This window comes from Sinohyriopsis cumingii, chromosome 12 (genome assembly GCF_028554795.1).
Source record: "Sinohyriopsis cumingii isolate HCF-2022 chromosome 12, ASM2855479v2, whole genome shotgun sequence".
NCBI classification, from domain to species: Eukaryota; Metazoa; Mollusca; class Bivalvia; order Unionida; family Unionidae; genus Sinohyriopsis; species Sinohyriopsis cumingii.
This window is the reverse complement of record NC_142972.1, coordinates 44,745,260-44,767,835: the sequence shown is the minus strand read 5'-3', so window position 1 is coordinate 44,767,835 and position 22,576 is coordinate 44,745,260. Positions and strand designations below refer to the sequence as shown.

General features: G+C 35.6%; 1 long non-coding RNA gene across 2 annotated transcripts; it reads left to right on the top strand.

Moving 5' to 3' along the window:
* The first annotated feature begins 14,561 nt into the window (after positions 1-14,561).
* On the top strand, positions 14,562-21,748 carry LOC149786360 (uncharacterized). Of its 2 annotated transcripts, none has more exons than XR_016424909.1 (3): positions 14,562-14,970; positions 15,527-15,866; positions 20,280-21,748. It is a non-coding gene; the product is annotated as an uncharacterized LOC149786360 (long non-coding RNA). The 2 variants fall into 2 exon arrangements; XR_016424910.1 differs by lacking the exon at positions 20,280-21,748 and adding an exon at positions 16,838-17,318.
* Positions 21,749-22,576: the final 828 nt, after the last annotated feature.

Below are 22,576 nucleotides of genomic sequence, written 5' to 3'. Positions count from 1 at the left end.
CATAACGCGGTCCGTTCACCAGAGCGACCTCTAGAGAAGAAATTCATAATAACTTTCATATTGTAACTGCATGAAATGTAATGGTACCTCATAATTGAATACACGAATGATGTATCTTAATACTCGATATTATTTTGAATTGTTAAATATGACATTATGTAATGTTACTTTTAACTGCAACACATCATTTCACCATATAAAAAGAACAATTCTGACAAGCAGTCCAATCACCACTGTGTACTTAAACAGATACAATCTAAAAATTCAACATACGAAATGGAATTTTCAGTACAATCAATGCGATTCAGCATGTTATACTGAAACTCGAGATATATGAATTTACAATTTCAAAAACCGCCACGTAATTCAAAAGATAAAATATATAAACTCGACGTTACATCGAATTTTCAACCAGCGCTGTGTAATTCAACAGATGAAATCTAAATACTCAACATATGAAATGGAACTTTCAACATAAACTCTTTGAACCAATACGTAAATTAGGAATTCTCGACGTATGACATTGAAATTTCAACCACCGCCGCGTAATTCAAAAGTCACAATATAAAACCTTGACATAGAAAATATGACTTACAACCACTACTGTTTAATTCAACAGATACTATCTAAAATCTCGATCTGGAAAATGGAACTAAAAAGACAAGCATTTTTGATACAACACGTGAAATTGGAATTCTGGACATATGAAATTAAAATTTCAACGGCAACGTTCTGATTGGACTAGCTTTGTCCACTACGGCTCTTCATACAATACGGAATTCATTAACAGTGCGGGGAACTCAGGAGTGTCCGCATTAAAATGCTTCCAAGAAAAAAAAAAAAAAAAAAGAGAATGGGGTTCATGACAAATGTAGACAGCTGACTCAAATAATGTTCGTTATCTCCACGCTACGCCATTATTGTAGATTGTCCCACACCCTCTCTGAACCATTCACTTGATCGGTCTGATCTGACACGGTTGATTATGTATTTTCTTTTTAACTTAAGGAATCATACTGTATTCATAATGTGACATTCCACGAACATGATAATTGGTACAGTGGTATATCAATTTAAGCAAATTAGCAGTAGCGCCAGTTAGGTCGAATGTGGCATTATTGTTATTATGCTGATCACAAGAGATAACAGTCTGTCATTTCACCTCGATTGTTGATCTGTAAAACTTCTTTGTCTTCATTCCGAAGCCGCAGAGTCTAACAGGACTGCATGCATCCTTCCAACCATCTGTACATTTGTAATCTGATTTTACTTTCGATCCATTTCTCAGCATCATAGTATCGTATAAGATGCTAAAATTTGGTTTAATCTTAACTTTCTATCTTAGAATGATTTCCCCCTACTTATCCTGTAAAAGAGCACGTGCTGTATGACACCGTTTATTCAGCTTCGATCGTCCACAAGATAATGTTTACAGTGGCTTTTTCGAAATTTTGGAACAAAATACAACTTGTATTTTGAATCAAACTCCATGATGTGTGGGGTAATACCCTGAAGTATTACCGAGGAAGCGTTAAGAATCTCCAGATTGTTGACTTGTTCCCTTCGTTTGCATGTATTCAGGATGTTGTCAGAATTTGTAACAAAATGTACATGTTTAATTAAAAACTTTTTGATGGAGAGTTGTGACAATGCCTCAAGGATGTTGTTGCAAATGTTAATTTAACACTTAACGAATATTTTAAACAAGGTCATAGCCATGCATTTCAAAGTCTATCAATGTGAAAGCAAATACTGATGAACAATAACTCACGGAGACACAGTGAAAAGTTATACTATATCATTATTGGCTTGTACTGGTTTACCTCATATTTCCAGTGATATCATCCTAGCAAAATATGATGTTTTTTTACTAAATGAAGAAGAACAACAATCAAAAAACAATTACAAATATCAATGGTTGGATATACATTGGCACATAGCTGGTGTAGTTGCTAAACAGTAATCTTCTTCTGAAAAAAACCTAATACTTTTTAACCATGCCCAAGACTTTCGAGACAAAATAAAAAGGAGGTATTTACATCGCTGAGTTTGGCAATGGGAAACTATCCGCCACTGTTTCCTCCAGATTCGACAAGATCAGAGTGACTAGTGACGTGAACCTTTAACCAGGACCGGCCTTTGACCGATTTGCCCCAAATCGGGCTCCGCGCTCACAGGGGCTCCAAGCGTTAGCATTTTGTAAATATATATCTATAGAGAGAAAGTAATTTTAAAGCGATGGAAGAAAGTTTTAAGTTCAATACCATATAACACTTTTTAAAAAGTTTATTTCCAAATGCCGTGCTCACAGGGGGCCACGCAAAAATTATACGAATCGGGCCCCGCGTTTGCAAAGGCCACTGTTGCTTTTAACCAATCGGCGTGCTACCTTTCAAACAGTCCGTATCCACAAAATCGAGAATCGAGATTTCATCCAATCTAAATGTGTCGTTCTATAACAGGGGTGCACAACCTTTTTCTGGCAAGGGCCAGATTGCATTTTCAAAGACCACTCGAGGGCCGCAAACAAGTATTTCTTTATTTTAATTACTGTTCACGGGCAAGATTTGTGTGTCTTGTTAATTTACTCTATGGGCCGGACAGAACACCTTTGCGGGCCGTGAGGTTGTGCACCCCTGTTCTATAAAGACTGAATCGCAAGAGATGCGAACGTATATTGTTCTGTTTGGTAATGATCGTAAAAGTTTGGGTCAGACCAAGATAAAATGTTTCGGGTCAGTACCCAAACGAAGCAGCTAATTTCTAAATATAGAGGTTCTGTTTGGCTGTATCTTTAACTGTGAAATATTCATGACAGGGATTCGTTTTTAACATGGAATAATTGGGAATTAGTTATTATTTATTTTGAGACGCATTTATTGTAGTTGCGCAAGCAGCGTGATAGAACTGCACACGTAAAGTAAATGTAATATATGGTCACAAACTATAGTTTTGATTGACCAAGAAATGGAACTATGATTCCCGTACGGTTTGATTACCTGTTAATTATAATTGTTCTGAGCAAGATTCTGTGCGTGATTGAATAAATGGCTGTGATTGGAATGTTAGTCTGAATGCAGCTTGGAGAAATGTATGTATGCAATATATTGCTAACGTAATGATAGTCTGACCCCATCCGTCTTCCTGGAAAGACGGACGTCACGCATTTCACTGTTGGACGCGATGGTTTTCTGTATACTCTTGACCTGTGAAAGATAGATTTGAGTACTGTTCATTGTGGTCTCAATTCGGATCGGAGTGCTTGCAAAGACTAGTCCACGGTTTTCAGACATAAAGTGTTTTGGTGTCCTTCAAACATATCGAGACATCAAATTTTTGGTGCCTTTCAAACATATCGAGACATCAAGTGTTTGGTGTCCTTCAAACATATCGAGACATCAAGTGTTTTGGTGTCCTTCAAACATATCGAGACATCAAGTGTTTTGGTGCCTTTCAAACATATCGAGACATCAAGTGTTTTGGTGACCTTCAAGCATATCGAGAAAAAGGCCAGATTTCTTGGTGGCGAGAAATCGTGAACCACATAACTAAATGCATACTTTCCTCAAATACGATGTCAGTAAAAATAAAACTTAACTTTGAAACATCTCTCTACTCCCTATAGCCTGTTTCTATCTATTTTAATAGAAATTAAATATAAATCGTATTTACTGAACTCTATTAATTGCAGCCTTGTAACTTGTGAGGATGTGAAAATTTAATGCATTTTACACCTTAATAATATATTCTGTAAGACAAACAGATTTATATAAATACACACATTCAGTTAACAATGAATGATGCCAATTCGAGAGAGATTTTATGATGAAACTGCCAGATGACCAATTTGATATAGATTTATTGTCCTTTGCCACGCAAGATTTATTTTTCAAAATGAATACGCTGATAATATGAAAACAAGTTTTGGGTCACCCGTCGCAGGAGCTGACACAAAAAAAATCATACAACAATGAGTAGGGATAGTTCAAGAGCACACTTCACTAACCGTGCAGGTAAATTTATATTTTTGTAACCTTTGTAATTTTGTGCGCGTATTTTTCTAACTGTTTTACTCTTTATTGTATTAATATTTCTTACTAATTCTATTTTTTTATTTCCTTTTTCTTCTTCCTTTAGTGTTGTAATTTTTCATTATTTTCATAAACCATAATTTATCTTTGATTTTCTTTCCATACTTTACATCCTTTTACAATCTGTACATTTATAACCTGGCTATAAGTTGGTTATGGTCTTTTGTCTCTCTTTTTCATATTTGTTCATTCTTGTATACTTTTCTTTCTTACTTCATTTAGTCATTCATTTTTTAAAACTCATCTATCCATTTTGTTTCTTCGTTTACTCATTTTTTCTCCTTTGCATTGAATAAGTGAAGGTATACCCTTTCGTGACTAATTACTCACGCGTGACCATTTGTCAGAGCCGGAACAGCATTATAGGAGCTTCCCTTGGTGTAGGACCAAGTAATTTGGTACTGGATATTATCCATGCGGATAAAGCATGCACATAAACCAAGTATTTATTTTCTATCTTCTTCATAAGATCATTAAGGTATCTTGGAACTTTTACTTCACGGATTCTAAGTATAAAGTTAATAATCAATTTTTAGCTACGCGTATGCGTGAAACAGCATTGTGATTCTAAAACTATTTTTGAAGTTTTAATTTCAGTTGTTCTCTTCTAAGTATACACGCTGTGTGTATGTTCTAATCTATCGAAAAGCTCATATGTACGTATGCAAAAAAATTACTCTATTCCTTAGGGTAAGGGTTGTCCTATAAATCTAAATGACTCGATTTACTTTCGGAGCGGTGCTGAATCACTGATATTTTAATCAATGGAACCAGTTAGCTAAATCGTCTGTAAAATACGGTAGAAAACTAATTCGAATATGGAAATTTCAAGTCAGGATTAATAAATTCTAATTATTGCTATCAGGTTAAAGAATTGACATATTGCATGTACATATTGGCCCCGTAATTTTACTTTTTATATCGGAGTCACGGGTCTCGTGTTTTCCGTTGTACTGAATAGGAAAATCTGGAATTTCACGGGTAATTAAATCTCAATATTAACTCTTTAATGGGAATTTGTTTGGAGGAATGAATTATGGGTTTTTCCTTTGACAAGGCAACGTTTTCTCGCCATTATTTGTGTCTGCTATTAGTTGTGATATATCGGTTCACTCGAGAGGCCTTGAACAATGAATAATAGAGTTTATGTATCGGAGTTAAAATCAGGGTACAGCTACCATCTGTATCCCAATAATTGATATCGCTATTTAGATTGAATTATTTGTAAAATTGGTGGAAAACTTCTGTAAGAAAATGAAACTTTTATTAAAAATCATTTCTCGTGTTTCTTATCATGTTGTTATTGTATTTATAATCATATTGTTATTATAGTCATAGTCAATCATGTTGTTATTGCAGTTATTCTCATGTTGTTATTGTTTTTATCATCATGTTATTGTTTTTGTTATCATTATGTTATTGTCTTTATTTTCATACTGTTATTGTATGTATTTATCAGGAGGTGGTGGTGATGTGTGATCTCCCCACTCCTTATGTTTTGGTTATCGATATCTAGGAGATGATCGACCACGGTGTTATAGACTGGATCGAGTAAACAGTAAAATTGAACATACGGATGGAATAACACAGATTTGAGCAGAGATATATAATAGAATAATACAAGCCGCTGTATGCAAAACACAACAATTTAATCAATTACATAGACAAATGAAATCGAACATGACATGTGAATGAGTCACTTTCTCTCAGAAATAGTTACAAAACTATGCGAAATTCAATTAGCCGTTCTGTTATACTGAAGGAACAAATTTCATCATATGATCGAGTAATTAATTGATCGAACTAAAATTTCCGGAATGACACCGTCAACTGGTCCCACCCGAATCACTGCTGGTGATAGGTCGGCGTTTCGGTATTTCTTTTTCATTCTCCCCCCCCCCCATCTCTCTCTCTCTCTCTCTCTCTCTCTCTCTCTCTCTCTCTCTCTCTCTCTCACTCTTATCATCATCATCATCATCATCATCTTGGTTGCAGACTGTGCTCTTTTCCCATTGTGCAATACATGTATAGAGTTATTTTCTATCCTTGCCTTCCCGAGCAAGGGCTCTCTATCATCAAAGAATTCACTCTGTCTCTTCTCTGGATTCGGGTCTCACAAATTTCCAGATCCACTTTACCTTGGACGAGTTGTTTAACGAGCAGAGTACTCTCTACTGATCTAGGAGCCCCTCAGACTTTACCCCCTCGGTAGAAAAACTTGGACTGTCTAATATCACGAGGGAGAATATTTTAAAACCATAAATTCCGTCTGGTAACACGCACACCCTCGTTTGCTTAGCCAATCGGGATTTTAACCTCTAATATTTTGTATCACTCTTATAGAAATCAGAATAATCTTCGCTAATCCGCCTGTTATTAATAACTATTCTGGAAAATATTATTTTATGACACCTGTTTCAATGTCCCTCTTCAACTTCCTAAAACATTCCCTGGTTCGTCTCAACTCTTGACATTTTACCGCTATTTACCAGGCGTTAGCATTGCACTCTGTCTAGCTATAACCGTTAATCGAGCGAGCCCTAAGTAAAATTCAATTAATGCCCCAAGCAGAACAGATTCCATCCCTCACAGTCAGCAATTTATGGCAAGTCTAACCCATAAGTCAAACTTTATGTTTACGTATCACGCTCACCCCGAAAGATTATGCAGTGAAATTATCTATAATTTTTTGTGCACCCATACATTATTATCATGCTGTTATTGTGTTTATTATGTTTATTATCATGCTGTTCTTGTGATTAATATAATTGCTATTGTGTTTATTATCATTTTGTTATTATATTTATTATCATATTGTTATTGTTTATATTCTCGTACTGATATTGCGTTTATTATCCTGTTGTTATTGTGACTATTATTATGTTGGCTGCTTCTCGTTCTAGTTTTAAAGTATACATCTAATATATCTGATAACTAACTTATTTCAGGCAAAACATAAATATATAATATCAATAAAATAGTTATAAAACATAATACATGTAATAAAATACTCATTTAAAATACAGCTTGTACAAGCATTACGAAATGGTCTTTTTCAAAACAGCGGCATCAGGTATACAGGTATAATATTCCTGTAATCGGTCATTTATACGCTGGTATTTGAAAGTATTTCCGATTCCTACCGATATTTAGTGTCATTATGATCAAACTGTTCCAAATTAGAACAACGCATAAAATAGTAATATTGCCGAGAATGACAGACAGACCAGTCAGGTTTAATTACATGATTTCTATTGGGAAACTCATCCAGAATTTGAACCTACTGATCAAAAGTTTGTTTCCGGTAGTGAAAACCATTGGCCAGAATTCCCGACGTTGGAAATGGCCGAAATAAATTAACAAGCTGTAAATATCGGAGAAATAAATGCTTTGATTCATTTCATAAGGTAAACGTCTCTGTCAAGAAAAAACAGTGATATATAAGTATTAAATTACCACTAAAATATAAGAGTTGTAGGTATTCAAAGCAAGTAAACCAGATGTTCAGATGAAAGACTACTGATATATTATTAGTCGTTCATACAAGTGATAAGGTGAGTGATAGTTATGATCTATGCTCTTAAAATAAGTAACAGAGAAGAGTGAAGACAAGCGTTGTAAAATTTAACACATAATTTATTTCCCTAGAATAGAAAGTGAAAAATGAGAAAAAAGAATTTACGGTACTGTGAATTAAATCGAAATTGTAATCCAAGAATTAAATACACAAGTCCTAGTAATAAAAAGTCATGAATGAAACTGAGTTCAAGTCTCGTTGAGATCCAAAATCGAAGACAATGACGTGTCTGTTATGGTCAGCGAAGTGCTGATGTGTCAACAGTCTTTTGTTGAATCACATAAATATTATTCCAGGTTTGAATTCAGTATTAATTCCAATGAATGTCTTTATCCAAGAATTTTGTCGGAGCACTTTTGTATTTTCAGAGACAATAATCACTTGAATTCAATAATTTGAAGACAATAATAAAATTCAGTCCAACTGGTCACAACGTAATACAACTTAAAGTGCCAGATGTTAAAGCACGACTGATAAAATCTTCAGTCATAAGATAATATAATTATCTGATTGACCTCAGGTCACATTACCATTTTCTAAAAACAACCGTTGCCTAATGGAAAATAACTTTCTAGAATGATCTTAATGAGCCTTGTTTACTTACAACACAATAACCTAATTAAATTCACATGGGAATCTCCAAAACCCTGACCCTGATCAACATATTTACCACATATTGTTTACCTGATTAATAATTTGGATAATAAGCTCACACACATAGACTATAATGAAACTATTTTTAGCTGTTTACATAAATGAAATTTGAAAAATAAAAAAGTCAATCGGGTCAAGCAAAAATGAACTCAGTTTTGGACATGGTCAAGTCCAGCAAACAATGTTACATTGCAATAACATGTAAAGAAATAAAAAAAAATTAATTTGAAACTAACAGACAAACAATTAAATTAAATATACATAACAATGGATACAATTTTATCAGAACTAAATCTCCTCAACCCCACCTCCCCAAGCAAACATGTTTCTTGCAATAGTATCTCATGGTCAATCCATATGAATTATATATGAAAGCGTGCCTACAACGAGTGAAACATACGCGGGCCTTCTAAATAAATAAATAAATAAACATAATACAAGCTACAAACGACAAATTCAGATCTTTATATCTATGAAGCAACCACTGTATATTTTTTAATAGTCAATGGTCTCACGGAATTGCTCAATCCGAATCTTGCACATCGTCCTCTTAAACATGCCTACTTCAAGCGATTTATTGCGAAATAAAGTGTGTATGATATCATTTACGCTTCCTAATTGAATCTAAAATACTTGCACTTTAATGTCTTATTAGCAACCAACACATTTTTTAGTTTCGATGTTCGGTGCAGTAAAAGAGATAAAAATATAAATCTGATGAAATATAATACACGGTCAGGGTGTAATGCTGATAACTCTGTTAACACTCTCGTCAATGAAGGGTTTTATTTTTCTTTTTTTTTCCTGGTTTCAACGGCCCATTTAACACATTATTAGCTATATCATTGTGAGGAAATGGAAATTAGGTGCCTTTCCCAAGGATACGCCGAGGCAGATGACCTGGGCGGGCCTGGCTGTGTATCGGCGTGCGACTTTTCGAATGATATATTAATGTACCGTGTTATAGGTGGTCTGCTATTTTTTAAGCGGCATGATGTTTATCATATCACACTGCAGAAGTTAGTAAATTAAAATATCTCTTCTAATTAAATCAGATCTATAAAGTGAAGATAATTAAAAAAATTCCAAGCCGCAACTGTTCCTTGCAATATAGTGCTAAAGGCATTCGATGTCACCCGAGTTTTGTTTAGACTCTGGTCCCCTATTCTCGAAATTCTTCCTGCTCAAAATTCGAACCTAGGTTCAAGTCTACCGGTGTTGGGTGTAACTCTGCGATTTTACTCGGGCTAGAATCACGGAATGTGGACAATTTAACTGTAGATTGCCGTTTCTTGACAGGTTTCAATCATTAAGATACGCTCAAACTAGAGTTTCTAATTTTTTGTTTTAATTCTAAGTTCGATTTTCATTCTAGATATTACGAACAATATGGGATCAGGTACAAAAAAACCTCGTGTGGGTTCAGTTTATTCTGCTTTAAACAACACGCGAATGAAAGCTCAACTGCCAAGATGTTATCTACCTGTCCTCTCTCTCTCTTTCACTTTTTCTAAATTTACCCAAGTCAACCGGCGCCACTATGAACAAATAAGTGTTTGGACAGAATGTCGGCATTATGCCTAATTATATTTGACAACATCAAAAGTTACGAACGTTATGGCTATCAGATTAACCAATCAAAAGTCGAGATACGATTCAGCTGACACGAACATATATATATATATATATATATATATATATATATATATATATATATATATATATATATATATATATATATATATATATATATATATATATATATATTATATATATATACATATACATATACATATATAGATATATATATATATATAGATATATATATAGATATAGATATATATATATATATATATATATATATATATATATATATATATATATATATATATATATATATATATATATATATATATATATATATATATATATAGATATATATAGATATAGACATATATATATATATCTATATATATATATATATCTATATATATATATATATATATCTATATATATATATATATATATATCTATATATATATATATATATATATATATATATATATATATATATATATATATATAGATATATAGATATATATATCTATATATATATATATAGATATATATATCTATATATATATATATATATATATAATATCTATAGATATATATATATATATATATATATATATATATATATATATATATATATATATATATATATATATATATATATATATATATATATATATATATATATATATACATATAGGCACTGCGATTGCCGATAATGACATGAAATGAAAATGGTATGTTTTCCTGGTGTAAAAGAAACGTTGTACATTTATGTCCAATGTATGAAAAGAAACATACCTTAGACAGTGCCACTTTGACTTAACTTCGACTTATTTTTTGTCCTATAGTACAGTGTAATATTGTGGGCTTGATTTTATGTATGTATATTTGAAGATGACTGATATAAATTTTTAGAATCTACCTTTCGAGCCACTATACCATAATACTGCTTAAACGTTACATCGCAATAGTCAAATATAAAAGGGATGTTTGTCCTCAAATTCAACTTTAAACAAAATTTAATTGCAGCCATATTTAATCGAGTATGGCAAACTGTAGTGATATATATATATATATATATATATATATATATATATATATATATATATATATATATATATATATATATATATATATGAAAAGCTCTTTTAGGACTAAAGGTCGAAGGAATCAGTTTGTACGCATAACTTGTAAACTTGCACCCTGTGGAAATACAAAATTAATCTTTCTTAATAGGAAATAGCCTCATACATTCAGATCGATACGTTCAATAAAAGGTGTACATTTGCTAATTGTCTATCCAGCCGCTGTTTATTACAATATTAGTAGCACATCAAACTGAAGTAATTGTCATTACATATTGACAGGTTTCATTTCAGGCAGCCGGTTACCGACCGGCGTAACTCACGTGCGCTACGGGTTTGAATGGATACAGGTCCTCCAAACAAGAGGTTGGTAAGTACGAGGGATTCAAACCAGACCTGCTAGGAGCTAGGGGGACACGTGTACATGTGGAACTGTATATGTATAAGAGAGATAATTTAAATTACAAGTTAGTAATTACGTGCTTGACGATGAGAGAGAGAGAGAGAGAGAGAGAGAGAGAGAGAGAGAGAGCGGTATGTGCGAGGCGAGCGATGAATAAAAACGATTGTAAGGCTAATAGTTTTAGTAATGCAAGAGTCAAATAGTTTTGCTCTTATAATTTAAGAAACGACTTGTGCATAAGATTCACAAATGATACCTCCTCCCAAAGAGGTGAGTCAAATCACTCGAATCACACAATAAAAACTGGATTTGACATCCTGCAGACAATATACCTACGTCGCAGAGCACATTAGTATGAAACTAATACATCACATATGGTACATAGAAATCGCTCTTCTATGCAAAGTATACTTTTTTAACGAACACTATTTTATCAACACTTCTGTTTGTGTGTGTGTGTGTGTGTGTGTGTGTGTGTGTGTGTGTGTGATTTGGATTTTTAACGTTCTTATATTACGTGTTTAGGCTCGAGTAAACAGTGACATAAGAAAGAGTGAAAACAACAAGCTTAGAAAAATACAATAATTTATATCCCTGGAAAAATTCTGTAAAAATAAAAAAATGAACTTAGGTTTTAAGAATAAAATCCAAAAAATGATCCAAGAATAATCCACGAATAAAATTTTTGAAGTACTAATAACAAAATGTTCTAGTGATTTCAGGTTCGAGTCCCGACGAAGAATCTAAGATGGAAGCCGATGACGTATGTTGTAATCAGTAGTGCTGAAGTCTACAGTTCATTGTAGAAACAAGAAATATCACTCGGTTTTGGAAATCTGAATACATTTTTATAAAAACTGTCCTTGTTCAACAATTTCTCATAAGTACACGTATTTTCCAGGAAGAAAGAAGTAATTCTTTTTTAATCCAAGTAATTTGAAATAACTCGAAACAGCACAACAACTTCCAGTGCAAGAAAAAGCCCAACTTCTACTGATAATATCTCTCCAAAACAGAGGTCAAAATGTATTCCAAAACGCAAAAAAGGGGTCACGTGATCATGTTCCAGAACCTAGTAGAAATTATGTACTTGTTAAAGATCACTTACAACCAGTGTGTCCCTGACGAAAACCAATCATTTTAAAATACAAATGGAACTTATTTACGTGGTTGCTACTAATTTTGAATCAAGGTGTTTATAAAACGAACAGTCAAGGTCAAATTATTTTCTGGAAAAATTATCATCTCCAGTGAATAAATTTACATTACAATATCATGTAATTGAAAATAAAAAATAAAAAAGATATAATTAACTCAAATATACATAATAACGTAGCTTTAACAATTCTGCAGTATGACAGTTTATAGTGATGTATAGCAGTGGGGCATCATACCGCAGACATCTACAATGATGTCCCACCCAGTCACATTATCCTGACACCAGGCCGACCAGTCCTAACACAAACCTCTTAATGCTGAGCCCTAAGCGAGGCAACTATTACTACCATTTTTGTAAGTCTTTGGTATGACTCAGCCGGGGATCGAACCCACGACCTCACGCATCCGAGGCGGACGCTCTAACCACTAGGCCACCGGAGCGGTATATCAACACTTCTAAAAGGAAAGATAACACATTTATCACGTTCGAGAAACGCTTTTGTAAGTTATCACCTTCACGTGTATTTCAACTTCTGACGCTTTGTTCAGAAGATGGGCTCTATCCATTTAGTACGTACGCAAAAATCTGGCAATGCTTGACCCCTCCCCCCTCCCTGTACACATGCGTACATTTTTACAACCCCACTACCTGCGTATGTACGCTTGACTCACCCCCACCCCCACCCGAATTCTATGAACAACCTATATTTAATCCACGAAGAAACTATAATGGATTAATAATATTAGCTTCTTTAATAAAACAGATAGTCCACCGACGTTGAATGTCTGGCTGCATCTAAGAAATAAGCTGCGTAACTTTAAACATTTTGTCTAGTGTCCGCTAAAATTCAAACGCCGACTGAACCAGTCGAACAGGTTACGTATTAGACGAATTCTTATCGAGGTTTCACCAGCCCCCGTGTCCTATGCGTATGTACATTATCATTAGATCCTCCCCCCCCCCCATACGCAAGCGTATGCATTTGGGTTACCCACCTCCCCCTCCAAACATACGTACTAAATGGACGGTCCCCTGCTAAAACTGTAATATACTCCGGTAAACAAATATTTGACCATGCATCATGAGGACCTTCATCAACTATCATGTGACCTGAGTACGGGTGATTTGAACACTGCCGTGGTTACACTCCAGTTTTGACACTTAAGTCGTCTTCTACACGAGGTTCAGTTCAATCTTGGTAGTGAAACTACCAACTAATGGAGCTATTTTCATTTATTCCAACACAAAATATAATGATGTACCTGTCTAGGTTATGGTTTTAAGTCAGACTGTTTCCTAACCCGTTTACATCTAGCTTGTGAAGCAGCAAAATTGTTTCAAAGATTTTGTCGTGTACTATTCCGACAAGCGAACTCCCTACAACTACACTAATATGGAGATTAAAGTAACTGCTTTTGCCAAACCGATTAAAATCAGATCTACACTGTCCTACGTGAAGATCTGAGAGCGACCTCTTAGGGGTCATATTCTGGTGACCTTTGAATTAGCCAATGGAAATGCAGCTTTCAGAAATATGAAAGTGAATCAAATCGTTCATCACACATTAAAAGCTCTTCAGCAGTACTGCTCATTCTCCCAGACACAAAGATATAAGACTCCGTCTGACTGGCTGATAAAATCAGCGATTATGGTATTAAGATAGGTCACCAGAACATGAATCCTAAGCGGTCGCTGTCAGATCTTCACGTTCTTATCTTTAAGCAGGAAAGCGAAATGAGAGTTTAATCAAATTGCTGTATTTGCCCTTCTCTAGAAAAAATTGGGATGAAAATTTGACGGGCTAAATTTTGTTTGTTTGTACAAATCGATACACATTTTTGCATTTTGAAGCTATACATTTGTTCTGAGTGCATTGTTTCGCATTCGAACCTTTAGTGATAATACTGAGCTAGGTGATGCAATATCAGACAAGAAGAAACATTACGTAAATTCGTTATCGCGTTTATTGCGGCGTCTTCAAACTGTTCGCAGACCAAGCGCGTGCACAGGAAAACCTCACTCTCGGTTTACCTATACACATGTCGGGCCAGCAAGTACCTTGAAGACCTGCGACTTGGTCGGTAGCTACTTATAGCCTCTGTTCAAACGATACTGCACGAATATCAAGTTGCTTTTGTGCTGTATGCCTTGTGCGATGTAATATGGAGACTTGGCGCATACATTCTATTGTACAACTCGTCTTACACGTACGACACGTGTTGCTAATCGAACATCGATCAGCAAGATCATGAAGTCGATAAGTTATCAGAATAATTTCACTCTCAGTGCATATCAAGTTACATCTGTTAGTAGTGACAGTTGGCCAGAACATTAATCCAAGCAGCCTGGATATTTGATACCAGAGACTGTCATCAGCCACAGCTATGTTTTTATCTTCCAGCGGCTACATTGAGCCTGGTCAGGTTAGTATGCCCTTGGATAAGGCACCAGTGTTAGGTTGATTGAAATTCGGTATCTCTAACCCTTTGTAAAACAACGATAAAGTCAGAGAGCAGGTATTTATATGGCCGGGCATTTTATTTTAAGCAAATGTGGATTTGGTTTTTATAGATTTCAGATTTAGGTTTAGATTAAGTTGCACAAAGTCGTAGGACCCTTATTTAGTACGTATGTGTCGTTTGAACCCTAATTTAAGACGGTAAAATTGCCAGGTAATAGTGCATTGCAAAATAGTAAACGGCTGAGCAATTAATTACCTTTTTCTGAATATTCTGTATTTACGAACATGAGTAGATTTGGTGTGTATCATGCATGCTTTGATTGTAAGAAGTATTGACATTAAAAATATACATTGACATTGGTACCTACAGCATCATATGTAAACGATCATAAATACCTATTTCATTTTTTTTTAACGCAGGGCATACTTTTCTAGACATCCGTGTGTGTAATATTTGTGTCATGAGAGAGTCAGCTAATAAAGTGTAATATTGTATTCTAAATTCTTTTCATACGCAGGCTGCTTGATTAATCTCAGTCCATTAAGAGGCATTGTTCGCTAGAAAACAAAAATTTACACAGCTCCAGAACATGGCAGGAAAAAGATCACTGCAGGATGAAATCAAGACAAAAATAACTGAAGCGATGTGCAGGAGAAAGTACAGCTGCAGGCATTATTGATGAACGAGGGATAGTAATTAAAAATCAATTTGTTGTTATTACATCACAAATACGTTATACAATAAAATTTAAGATACCTACGGGTACGTTAATGCCGTCTCACCTGTCTAGATACTCAACGTTAATAATACGCCGTAAACTACACCGACAAATCTGGGATTACAGATCATGCAGTGGGGTGAGTGTTCTATACGAGAAAATACGATATCGCTTTATTTTCTAGTAGAAAATATATGCATTTATTAATTTATAGAATGGAAAATGCACGTTTCTTTTCACTGATACAATGCAAACGGTAAGTTTTCAAACACTAACGCTCACATTAATTCATCTTTTGACTAATGACAACAGTTCATTTCCAATCTTCTTCCTTTCACACATTTTATATCGTATAATCACCGGATACAGTAAGCATGTGCTCAATAGTACTTGTCAGAAAAAAAACAGTAGCGCGGAAATGTCTCATTGTTCTCATGTTCCCTTTAACCAATGCATACATAAGGTTCAAAATTAGTTGCATTGTCTTTGAAAGATAGCAATTCAGGGCTGGACCAGGTCAAGTGTATTGGTGGGGAGTTTCCAAAATTTCCAAAGGCTCTGACTTTTCTCACAAGGGCACTGAAGCAAACGTCTATGTATATATTACTCAAAGCGTGCATAATACCCAATAAACGTACGTAAGAATAAAACGATTGTCAAATTTCAAGTGACAAGTGACTGTACGTTTGTGTGTATGTACTTTTTTTTAGCCGGGGGAGGGGGCTCTAGACCCCACAATCCGTCCCTGACAATATATTAATCATAAAGAAGATGACAACGGTGGCAGTTTTGTAGGTTAGTATTAAATGCTGACCTGGAATCAATTGCACAGCAAACAGAAAATATCATTATCAAGCGGTCTTCTGGTTTACCTTGCAATAGAAACACTTATCTTTACATTGTCTCGATCTTCTAAATCTCGTCATCAAGTTTGGCGCACCGTTTAGTACATACTTTTTTCAAAGGTTTTACTCCGCTTTAGAGTCACGAACTTGACGGCAATTCAAACTGATGTTGAAAAGATTTATTTATAATAAGCAAGAGTAGCATACATATAACGTTTGATATTATTTCTTCGTCCGTCTGTTTTTGTTTCTGTTCAAATTGTAGCTCCTGTGGTCCCATGGATGTAGATCATACTGTGACGTGAGAGGCCGATTATTACCAGTCCTATGCAACACTCCACTTTCATTGGTCTCAATGCTTTTAAATGTCACCATTGATATTAAGAAACCTTTTTGTGGTACTTAAACCTTGGAAACGAGACAACTTCTGTGGGCGCTGACAAGGATTAATCGAGTAAGGTCTCTTTTTGCTCAAGTAAATCAACCTGCACCCCGGGCATGGGAAACGCAAGAAATTGACGTAAATCTCTGTCCTATTCTTGGGCTCTGAGGAAGGTTGGGAGCATGAGTGACGAAGTAATATTATTCAGTTATTGGAAAACCAACTGAACCAAATATAAATAGCGTGCGACTTGGTCTTCAAAGAACCAGGGATAATTCAAGCAACGACTCTGAAGAGGAGACTTCTGATTCAAGGAAAGTGACCACGATTTCTCATCATTGCATTCAATAATAAAATTTAAAACCTATCCAAGCTCTCACGTTTTGTGATAACAAAAACACTTTATAACTTGACTGGACAGCAGGGACGTAATTTCAACATTTTTCTGGGCTGGGGTGGGGTGGGGGGCAAAACTTGACGTACGTGTTCATTTTCGTACATAGGCTACAGCAATTTTACAGCACATGCAAATTCGGGGGGGGGGGGGTTGACAAATGCCTCCCCCCCCAATGACGTCGCTGCTGGACAGTCAAAGAGGGCCAGAAAACTTAGCTTCTGCCACTTGTTTGTAGAATACAGCTACAAAGCTCCAGCTGATAATCAAAGCGATTTTGTGGAGATACCCATAAAGGTATTAACACACAGTCTCTAAACTCATCCAGAAGTGTCATGCTGTCTAGCTATCTGGATGGCTGCAGTGCGACCCACAATATTGAAAATCTCACATCTCAGAACAACTCCAAAGTGAAACGAATCCACATTCGACATAACGGGAAGCTGGTTTTCACAAACATTTACAGTCTGACCCTCGACTCGGCACTCACACCTGGTTTTTAACAGAACCTAGTATTGTCCACCCATTCATTCCTTATCCTCTGTGATGATTTAATTGTCAGAAATATCACCACCGCAAAGATGGCCGAAAGAAGAAACAAGTATAGCCAGATGTGGACAAGAGGGTACTGATGGATCGTCTTGAATTGAGAAATCTCTTGTACGAAGTGCCAGGGTACCACTACACAATCTGTTGTACGAAGTGCCAAGGGGATCACTACACATATTCTTGTACGAAGTGCCAGGGGGACCACTACATAATCTGTTGTACGAAGTGCCAGGGTACCACTACACAATCTGTTGTACGAAGTACCAGGGGGATCACTACACATATTGTTGTACGAAGTGCCAGGGGGACCACTACACAATCTCTTGTACGAAGTGCCAGGGGGATCACTACACATATTCTTGTACGAAATGCCAGGGGGATCACTACACATATTCTTGAGATTTCCTGAGATAAAGTCTAGAAAGTACGGTCCACTGATATCGCGCAAGGGAAACTTTCTAGTAGTACCGAACTTCCATCGCTTTCATATATATGTCTGACGCCATAATACAATGGATTTGCCGAGGTTTAAAAGCAATGACGGAATATGCCTTCTTAAATAAAATTACTCAATGGCTGCCTGCATTTCAGGAAACATTTTTCAAGAAAAAGTTATTGTACAAAATTTTCATAACTTATAACATTTTTTAGCGAAATACTGGTAAGTACATTCAATGAGTGTCCGTCATAATAAAGAATAAAACCTCTTGCAGTGAAACTAATAGTCAGTACTACACTGAATGCGTGTCGATACACAAAACGCTTGCAGTTTGCTTTGAATACAACTTTCCAAGTCTCCAAAGATAAGTCTGACCTTCATCATCTTATTGGAGAATAATCAGCACATTTTGTTCAATTTAGCGACTTTAGAAGCTACCATGCACAAAATATCAATGGTAACAAACAAACAGCTAACAAAATTAAATGAAATGGTCACGACGTGTGCCATAAGTCTCCAATTCATTGGTTCAAAGTCTCGAGAAACTCTATATAAGTGCACTAATCGCAAATACTTCCGACGTGTAAAACACCGGAAAGAAAATGCTCCTTTAAACGCCGAATCCACTAACGCTGAAGATTATAAAAGATCTGTCACTCTCATAGAACTAGAAGACTCTCTTGATGGAACCCAGGATCAGATGACGACATCAACAGGATCAAATGACGACATCAGCTGTCAATATCTGAAAAACACTTTCCCGATAGAGCTCTCAGTAGACTACTAAGTATTTAAAATAAAAGTAAACGGTCAACTCTCTGCTGTCATGACGAGAAGCAAGAATAAAGAGTATATAGCTGCCATCTTGTCTTGGACAAGGCTTAAGACACCACTTGGAAGTACGGTATGATGAGAGACTTATTAAATGCAGGTCTAAGACGGCGCATTGACCAACTTAATGTCAAAGTTTTCAAGACAAAAGTTTCAGAGTCAATGTGGATACCGCCATTTCTGATAGCTATCCTCAAGAACTGGGTACACCTCAGGGTTGCATATTGCCAGTCACACTATTCAATACTTGAATTAAAAGCATAGTAAATACCTTAATCCAGGAACTGACCACTCATTATATGTTGACGACATTTTGATCTGCTGTAGATCAAAAACAGTATGCACACTGTTGGATGCCAACTATAGACAAGCTTAAGTAGTCTTCAGAAACGTGCAGATGAAAACTGGTTCAATGTTTCGAAATGTAATATTATTTGCATGTACCTATGCCTATTCCATCGAATTAAGATGACCCAAAACTCTGTCTTGACGGGTATCTTGTCCCCATTGTACAGGAGATCAAATGTTTTGAGAATTATTCCGATTTTACTGTAAATAATTTTCCTTCCACATATTAGATACCTCATGGACAAATATCCAAAGACCTTAGATTAAAACATAGATATTGGAACAAATCGAAAGGTCTTGCTCCAGTTATACAAGTATTTACTTAGATCAGAATTTGACCATGGCTTAATTATGTACGGATCAGCTTGTAAAACGTGCCCTCAGATGATTTATCTGATACACAAACAACAACTTAGATTTCGTCTGGGTAACCCTATGTTGGAGCAGATGAACCATCACCTTATCGCAGACGGGCAAACCTGACTCCTCAGTAAGATATCAAACTATATTCTAATCCATCTAATTCTTCATTTGATTTAGCATCTAGTGCCAAAGTGTCAAATCTTGGATGCTCAGAAACCAAATTTCATTCCGCCTTTTGGCATAAAAATATTCGTCCTCCCCTAGCGATTGCAAAAATCAGTATTAAAAATTATATTAAATTCAATGCTGTGAAATCAATCACTTTGGTTATTCCTCCACCCCAAAATAGGATTTGATCTTTGCCAATTCAAAAGGTCTGAACAAATCGTCTTGTTTTTCAGAGTAACTTGAAAGAAAGCGGAGCATTTTCTCGTGGTCATATGTTCTGCATGCTGACGGTTCAAAGATCGAGACAGCTGGAGCTGCCGCACCAAATATTCCGTGACACCAAATATTCCGTGACACCATCTGGAACCCTTTACTGGATAAAGCCTCCAGTTTTACACAAGAAATTACAGGCATGATGAAATCATTGAACGGAATTGAAACCTCTCAAAAGTCAAATTTAATAATCTTTTCGCATTCTCTTTGAGAATTATGAACATTGTAAAACCTTAAAATTTACAATGCGTTGCCTGCCTCGTCACATTGGTATTGAGGGCATTGAGTGGTATCAGTCATCCGTTTCCGAATGGAACATTCATTACAGTGTCTTTAAACATTGTATAAATCCGCATGTTCCATATAATATCTGGAATGAAAACTCCGCAAATAAGCTTCGTAATATACAAATCATAATCACAGAATGTCATCCCTTGCATAGAACAGTCGTAGAGATGGGGTGTGTCCATCGCATCGAGGACGCACACACCTGACTCAAGTAAGGATCCTGAAGAGTGAACTGTGAGAAGAGTACCCTGTCTATGTCAACTGAATGGAATAGTACTTGTCGAGTGTATGAACTTCCACTCTGTACCCAGGGGACTTAATGTACTTGTCGAGTGTATGAACTTCCACTCTGTGTAACAATTCAGGGGACTTAATGTACTTGTCGAGTGTATGAACTTCCAGTCTGTGTAACAATTCAGGGGACTTAATGTACTTGTCGAGTGTATTAACTTCCACTCTGTATGACAACTCAAGGGACTTCATATACTTATCGAGTGTATGAACTTCCACTCTGTGTGACAACCCAAGGGACTTAATGTACTTGTCGAGTGTATGAACTTCCACTCTGTGTGACAACTCCGGGAACTTAATGTACCCGTCGAGTGTATGAACTTCCACTCTGTGTAACTACTCAGGGAACCTAATGTACTTGTCGAGTGTATGAACTTCACTCTGTGTGACAACTCAGGGGACTTCATATACTTATCGAGTGTATGAACTTCCACTATGTGTAACAACCCACGGGACTTAATGTACTTGTCGAGTGTATGAACTTCCACTCTGTTTGATAACTCAGGGGACTTAACGTACATGTCCCGTGTATAAACTTCCAGTCTCTGTGATAACTCAGGGTATTTCATGATGATGTACATCCCGAGAAAATCTCTGACTTTCAACGAAATGCAGTTTATATAAAAATTTGACCCTCTAACTATAGAACTTATACTTATGTTTTTTTATATTTTATTTTTAATACAATATACCTAATTTACATCTTCATATTTTATGTAGCATTGTTTCCTGTTTATAATGTTTTATAAGGTTTTTCTTCCTAAACATTTGTGTGCAGTTCTCCATTTGTAGATTGTTAAAATGTTACTTTTAATTGTTACCATATAGCCATTATTGTAATGAAGTGCCCTTTAACGCATATTAAAATCTTATTTCTTAATGGTATGAATAAATGTGTAAATAATTACTAACCCCTTAGTTTCGTCTATTTGTTCTTGATGCTGCTACTCCTACAAGTATTATTATTATTACTACAACAACTACTACTGCTGCTGTTGCTGTTTTTGCTGATGCCGTTGTTGGCGTTTGTTTATCCACATTTAAAACTTCGCGAAAATCGCACGTTTCGGAGCCCGTAACTTCAGTTTGGTACAACGCAGAAAAGTCAATAATGGTTTGATGGATAGAAAAATATCTCAGAAGTAAAACAAGTCATATAATATAGTCGTGTGCCTTTAAAGACGGAAATAGCAGAAGGAAATCGAGGGTCATGGGTGGAGCGAAGTATTTGGAAGTTCCGTACCTTCTCTCTTATATATTATGATAGAGAGGGTCCTATGTCAAAACGGGTCATCGGGGTAATCTAAGGTATTTTTGTCACTTTGTATGATTTTTTTCCTTTAGATGATTGGTTTTTTTCTTAACATCAAGCTCGCGTCGAGCACCTGTGGGTGAGATAATATTATAAAATACCACCCAAAACTGTCGCCGTTATCATCACCGTCGTCGTCATTAGTATTATCATTATTTAACTGGTTCCATTAATGTTGTCACAGGTTTGTTGCTGATGTTCCTGTTCCTTCTACATTTCTGTTTCCTCTTCTTCTTGTAATAAAACCTGAAAAGCAAAATACATTCTGTAACATATTAAACTATTAAAACTGCAGATGGGGTAATTTATTATGTGTAAGATGAGTTATTCTGATTTGTAATCGTTGTCCCCTTCGCACGAGAATGA